The sequence below is a fragment of the Ostrea edulis genome, chromosome 8 (assembly GCF_947568905.1).
Source record: "Ostrea edulis chromosome 8, xbOstEdul1.1, whole genome shotgun sequence".
In the NCBI taxonomy this organism is placed as follows: domain Eukaryota; kingdom Metazoa; phylum Mollusca; class Bivalvia; order Ostreida; family Ostreidae; genus Ostrea; species Ostrea edulis.
Window position 1 is genome coordinate 23,246,203 of NC_079171.1, and position 7,319 is coordinate 23,253,521.

The 7,319-nt window shown below is 35.2% G+C and overlaps 1 long non-coding RNA gene across 1 annotated transcript; it reads right to left on the minus strand.

Moving 5' to 3' along the window:
• Positions 1 to 5,643: 5,643 nt before the first annotated feature.
• Positions 5,644 to 7,023, minus strand: LOC130049472 (uncharacterized). Its single transcript, XR_008797983.1, has 2 exons — positions 6,926 to 7,023; positions 5,644 to 6,018 (listed from the first exon to the last, which is right to left on the minus strand). It is a non-coding gene; the product is annotated as an uncharacterized LOC130049472 (long non-coding RNA).
• Between the last annotated feature and the right edge of the window lie 296 nt (positions 7,024 to 7,319).

The window sequence follows — 7,319 nt, forward strand, 5'->3', positions numbered from 1 at the left end:
ATAGAATATTCTATCTAGGAATACCCCAGTAAACATTTCAATTATACAGGCCCAGCATGTACACATGTATTACGCATGGAGATGTGCGATATATATTCAGACAGTATGTTCTATCGTATGAATTTGTCCGTTGGTTCTCACAATTTTTACAAATTTTGTACGTTTAATTATTATAGGCTGCAGTTCAAAGTTTCTTATAAAATATGAAGTCTGTCAATCGCAACTGTAAAGTTGTAGCAACGTGTTACACTAACAAATGTCCGCACATTACGGCAATGTCAAACACGGCTGTTGGCTTTATCTATTTTACATTTGTACTTCAGAATTTGAACGCACAATATTTATACATCGATCGGAGAAGAAACAATTATCGTTTTGTTTTCACTTTCAACTATTTAAGTTCGTAAATTCATAAGTCCCTTGTATATACGTGGAAAGAAACCTACAAAAACACCCAGAGAGTTTGTTTTTAATGAAGTAGGTCAATTTAAATACATATCAAAGTATATCTTGTTAAATAATATTTGACATAACTTGTGTTGAAATGTAGAGTATTCACTTAATTAGGGCTTTCCACCTTTCTGTGGAAAGTCCTATTGATATTGTTCTGTTTTTTATCATTAGGGCTTTCCACCTTCCTGTGGAAAGTCCTATTGATATTGTTCTGTTTTTTATTATTATTATTTGTCTTCTTTTCTTTCCGCTGTGAGAAGCTTTTGATGTCTTAAGACTTATCGAAAATCAATGTAGACCATCCTTTTCGACATCTCGAAACATGCTCAGATTTGACCCTGCGTAACTGAACTTTGACCTTTAACGAACTTGGAGGACTCTACGCGAAAAACCCTTGTCATCGGTTCTTCTCGAAAACCGTGAATGATAGGAGCATCCGACCTTTTCCAGAACATAGAGGTGACTTGGTCCAATTGACATGGGAATTCAACCTAGGATTCGAGGACCCTTTCAAGAAGTTAGTACCCCTCATGTTTAAGAAATTGTCGACTCCTAAAGCATTCGTCGTAGAGACACCGAACCTTCTGGAACGGGTCGGGTGACCTTGACCATGAAAAATAGGTCAAGGTCAAAGGTCAAGGTCATCCCAAAAGACCAGAAAATGGCACCTTTTAGAACCTCTTTCCCGCTTCAGATAGCAGTGAAATACCACATGGGTCAGCATGGAATTCTGGACGGGTCTCCGTATCGTGAATGACAACTCTCAATTTGGACCCCTCTGCGAACTGTGGCGACGCGCGTTGAAAACCTTGTTATCGCTACTCCTCCAGAACCGAAAGTCGTAGAGACACGAAACTTTCGCCGAGGAGTTCCCAGTGAAACTCCCTTGCAGTGACAAGTAAACCGAAGGGAACCGGATCCCCTTGAGCAGAGTTATTGCCCCTGCAAATCTCCGATATCGTTATTTCAGCTTCTAACTTGGACAGGAATATACCTAGAGACACGGGAGCACTTGCGAGAAGACCGATGACCTTGACCTTCAAAAGGAGGTCAAAGTCAAAGGTCAAGGTCACACACCTCCCGTTGCGAGTCCGTGGTGGTCCACAATACAACACAGCAGGACTTGCGGTCTCTCAGCACGTCCTCCTAAAAGCACACTAGATCCATGCACATTGACGCCTGTCCTACGTTCAAACACACATAAAAACAACAAGAAAACCCTTAAAATTCCTTTATTTATGGTCTTTGGATGTTACGGCCTTTAAAGAATGGCTTTCGTGGCACTAAACAGTTTATAATTCACTTGGACTTGTTCGTTATTAAGCAAGTCAGTCTGGTGTAGTGGTAGAGAGTCTGTCGCCGTGACGAGAAGTTGGATGGCTGACCGCGGGAAGTTTTTTTTTTTTTTTTTTTTTTTTTTTTTTTAGGATTTAGGCGTTGTCCGGTTAGGCGATAAAAGAAGGGAAGAAATATTGAAGTTGAAAAGGATTTGAAAATTAATCTTCAGAAAAACCACTGAAAAGGTGGAAAGTTCTCTAATTGTTCGCGAACAATTAGGATTACTAGTTAGGTCTTTCCACCTTTCTGTGGAAAGACCTTTTGTTATTGTTCTGTTTATTATTATTATTATTATTATTATTATTATTTGTCTCCTTTTCTTTCCGCCTCGAGAAGCTCTTGACGTTTTAAGACTTATCGAAAAACAATTTAGACCATCATATTTGACATCTCGAAACATGCTCAGATCTCACCCTGCGTCTTTGATCTTTGACCCCTAACGAACTTATGGGACTTTACCCAAAAAAAACCTTGTTATCGGTTCACCTCGAAAACCGTAAATGATAAGAGGATGAAACTTTCACTAAATTCTTTAGTCGATCAAGCTGAAGCGTTGTAGTGTTTACTTTTAAGTTTTCGGTGATCCCTAAAGGGAGTTAATGGCCCTGAAAGTTTACGATTTTTATGGAAAAATTCAAAACTCCTAAAATATAAGTCGTAGAAAGACGGAACCAACTGGAATGGAATACTTTACCTTCGACCTTGAAAATCAGGTCAAGGTCAAAGGTCAAGGTCATCTAGAAACTTTGAAAATAAGCAATTTTCATACCGTCTAAAGCATATAAAGTACAGATAAGGTATACTATGCACAAGTAGTCAAGAACCAACTTAAGTCAACGCATATCATTACCATTCTGAACTTTGACCTTTGTTCGATTTACAGCGACTTGCGTAAAAACCATTGTTATCACTACAGTATGGAAACCGTAAATGGTACGAACACGAAATGTTCACTAAACTTATTGCCTGACCAATTGTAAAAGATGACTTCCGTTTTTGATGGTTTCTCGATCCGTAACGGGAATTAATGCCCTTGAAAGTTTTCGATTTCGCGTAGAAATTTACAACTCCTAAAGTATTTGTCGTAGGAAGACAGGACCAACTGAAGTGACATCCCTGACCTTTGACCTTGAAAATTAGGTCAATGTCAAAGGTCAAGGTCATCTAGAAACTTTGAAAATAAGCAATTTTCACACCGTCTAAAGCATATAAAGTACAGATTAGGTATAATATGCACAACAAGTCAAGAAGCAACTTAAGTCAATGCATTGCATTACGACTCTGAACTTTGACCTTTCTTCGATTTACAGCGACTTGCGTAAAAACCATTGTTATCACTACAGTATGGAAACCGTAAATGGGACGAACACGAAATGTTCACTAAACTTATTGCCTGATCAATTGTAAAATATGACTTCCTGTTTTTGATGATTCGTTGATCCCTAATGGGAATTAATGCCCTTAAAAATTTTAAATTTAGCGTAGAAATCTACAACTCCTAAAGTATTTGTTGTAGGAAGACAGGACCAACTGAAGTGACATCCCTGACCTTTGACCTTGAAAATTAGGTCAAGGTCCACGGTCAAGGTCATCTAGAAACTTTGAAAATAAGCAATTTTTATACCATCTAAAGCATATAAAGTACACATTTTTTTGTATTCAGAGACATTGTTTGAATGTCTGAAAAGGTGGAAAGACCTCTAATTGTTCGCGAACAATTAGGATTACTAGTTATTATTTTCTTCCTTCTTTTCTTTCCGCCAAAAAATAATTTGACATCTTTAGACTTATCGAAAAGTTTTATATCCCATCATATTCAACTTCTCGAAACATGTCCTTTGACCTTTTACGGAGTTATTGGACTTTACGTAAAAATCCTTGTTATCGCTACTCCTCTTTAATCGTAAAAGATAGGAGCATCAAACCTTTGCTGAAACATAGAAGATACTTAGATGGATTCATATGGGCATTAATCAAAAGGATTCGAAGACCCCTCAGGGGAGTTATTGCCCCTTAGGTTTTACGATTTATTCGTAAATAACGTCCAACATGAGAACGGTTTATCGTAGAGACACTTGGACCAACTGGAATGGGATCGTTGACCTTTGACCTTGAAAATTAGGTCAAGGTCAAAGGTCAAGGTCACCCCTAAAGGCCAGAAAATAACACTTTTTATACCCTTTTTCCTGCTTAAGATATCATTGAAATATTATATCGGTAAGTATTGACTTCATGATTGGTTCAGATATTATGCATGATAACTTTGAACTTTGACCCTTTCGTGAATTTCGGAGACTCGCATTGAAAAGCTTGTTATCGCTATTCCTACTAAAGCGAAAGTCATAGAGACATGAAACCTTCGCTAATGACTTCAGAGTAAAAGCCCCTTGCAATGAGAAATTAATGGAAGGGATACGAAAACCCTTAAGCATAGTTATTGCCCCTGAAAGTCTCCAATATCATTATCTAAGCCTATAACTTTTATATTAATTTAGTTAGAGACATGGGATCACTTGCATTAAGACCGATGACCTTTGACCTTCAAAATGAGGTCAAGGTCAAAGGTCAAGGTCATCATCAACATTATTTTTTTCCATTTTCAAGGTCTTTCAACGTATTTTTAGCATTGAGAAGCTAACTGAAAGTAATCAAAAACCCCTGAACAAATTATCGCCCCTGAATATCTTGATTAACATGTTTTAAGCTTATAGCTTTTACATTATTAATATAGATAAAAACATGGGATCACTTGCATTAAGACTGATGACCTTTGACCTTCAAAATGAGGTCAAGGTCAAATGTGAAGGTCACCGTAAAAATTATTATTTTTTATTTTCAAAGTCTTTTAAAATTCTTAAATATCTCGTTTTAAATCATTGTAGGTGGAAAGCCCTCTAATTGTTCGCGAACAATTAGGATCACTAGTTATATTTACTTTTTTTCGATTGAAGGGCAATAACTCTAAATGGAAAACATAGTTTACTAGTGGTGGATCCTAGTTTGTTTTTGTTTTTTTTTCTTTCGTTTTGTTTTATATATACACACGTATATCAAATGCTTTAATTGATTTTAGAATTTTTATTTTGTGAAATAGACAAAATTGATATTGAAAAGATATGTTTTAAATGTTAGGAAAAAAACAATCTATAAAGGTGAAACAGCAAACACAACCCCTCCGAAAATGTATTACAATATTACTGATAATTTTTCTATTATTTATATTATTTCATGTATGGAGATGTGCATAGTTTTTGCACCAGTTTTCTTTTTGGATTAGGAAAATGGTTTACCTTTTCCTTAAAAAAGGACTTTGGAAGGGTCCATTAAACAGACCCAGGTTGGGAGATTTCAGGCTCTCATGGACTTAATTTCCGTGGAAACGAGGGGGTTATTTATATTCGGTCTTTCTTACCCCGGGATAGGAAAGACCGAATATAAATAACTTCCTCATTTCCACATAAATTTACATGGACTACATAATAGAAATAAATTAACCATGCAATATACATTGTTGTAAATCCCATACCCCCTCTATATTTCACAGTGACATTAATCAACAAAACATTTGAAGATACACATTTTCAGTTTATTAGTGGGAAAAAATGATTCCAAGTTTTTAAATACAATTTATAAATTGATTCACCAAGCATTAATTAACAAGTTAATTGATTTATAATTAGATTTTAGGAAAAATAACCTAGGCTAATGGGTTTTAACATGAAGATAAGATTTTCATCCAACCCAAATTGTATAATTTCAATTACATGTATATTACATAAATATTTCAAATATGCCAAGGAATGGTCCCAAATTCTTTCTCTGTTTCAATTGTCCATGGAGAGTAAAACCAAAACACAGATCCAGGATTTCAAAGAAATATAGGACAGTGATCACCACTCTGATAGGGAGGGCACCATCTGATCATGATTTTCTGTGCAATAGATGCCAGAGTGTGTGTGTTGCTCCCATATTAAACAGAAGAATATCAACTCGGTTAGGCCACATATTCAAGACAGTCCAGCACCACCACCAGCAGCAGCAGTTCTTCAAATTAGTCCCCCTTCTGTATCACTCCCATTCCCATGTACATCAAGAGGGCACACTTCATGCTGTATCTGCGAGTGACCAGGTCCAAAGTTAGTTGTAGTCCCAGTAGGAGTAAGGCATGAAATCTTCATTTCAAAAGAGGCCATCATTCCTGCCGGGGCTCGCTTCTGTACAAATCACCTACAACAAGACATAGAAGAACTTGAACATATTGCTGACAACACCATGTTCAACAAAACAGGAGTGACATAATTAATCAATCAAGTTTTTGAGAGCTGAAGTTTTGAGAAAAGAGAAAATAAGGTTGGATTTTGACAACAGTGAAAGTCTAACAGTGAGCTTCAGAATCTCCTGGGAACCCCTAAAGCTGCTTTTGAGGACTTGCTGACATATGTAAACCTGTAGAATATATGGAAACTTGTGCTAGATAAAAGCTTTATAACCTTTTTACCAGTGATGTATTTGTTGACAATAAAAGGGGTATTTGATTTTAGCAGAATAATTACTTATTATAAACTACTAGTATTATCATTATGATACTTAACTGGCAAATAACAAACAACAAACATGATTTGTAAATATTATTTCCTGTATAGATCTATATGATACTTCTATTTTTGGAACATTATGAAAATAGGCCAATTTAGATCATTTCTCATTCTGTGGCATTTACAAGCATTATATGTAAATGCAATATAATCCAAACAATTTAAAACTACAGTGCCTTAGGATATATTCTATTTCAAATATGTATCTAGATCTAATTCTATTCAAATCTATATTAATGCCTGAAAGATTTTTATATCACAGCTCATGAATTACGTTCTGTCAGTCAATAATGTATTGCACAAACATTTAAAATTGTTGGTTAAAAGACCTCAGTAGCTTTACATGATTAATACGTATAGGAATATACAATTATTGATCAAGATAAATACAGTAAAATTTATACAGTATCATTTCTCAAATCGTATTTTCAGAGTCAATAATATACTGACTCTGATCCCCTATATCGGTGCTGTGTTGTTATTATTCACGTTATGAAATCTACATGTACATGTAACAAAAAAGATCATTTGATACTTACTATTAGGTGTCTACAGTAATTTTTCTTTAATCAGGTTTCACAGGAAATGTTCGTTGAACGTGTAATTCCGAGTAAATTCGAATTGAACATGTTTTGACGAGACGCGGTGTCAACTTATTTCATTACCATTGATCTCGATACTCGGTCGTTTTAATACAAAAAAAAATATATTAAAAAACTATGAAATATGATATGAATCAGAATTGTTCCAATGATTCACTCCTTTCACCATGTAGATAGACTACATACTATATTTATTCTTCTTACTTCAGTATTTTAAAATTTAAGTAAAAATAATTCAAAAGTAAAGTTGAACAATCACGGCTTTGAACATCATTTCCAAAATATTTCTTATTTCTATTTCCCAAATTTGGTCAAAAATGCATATTATGAT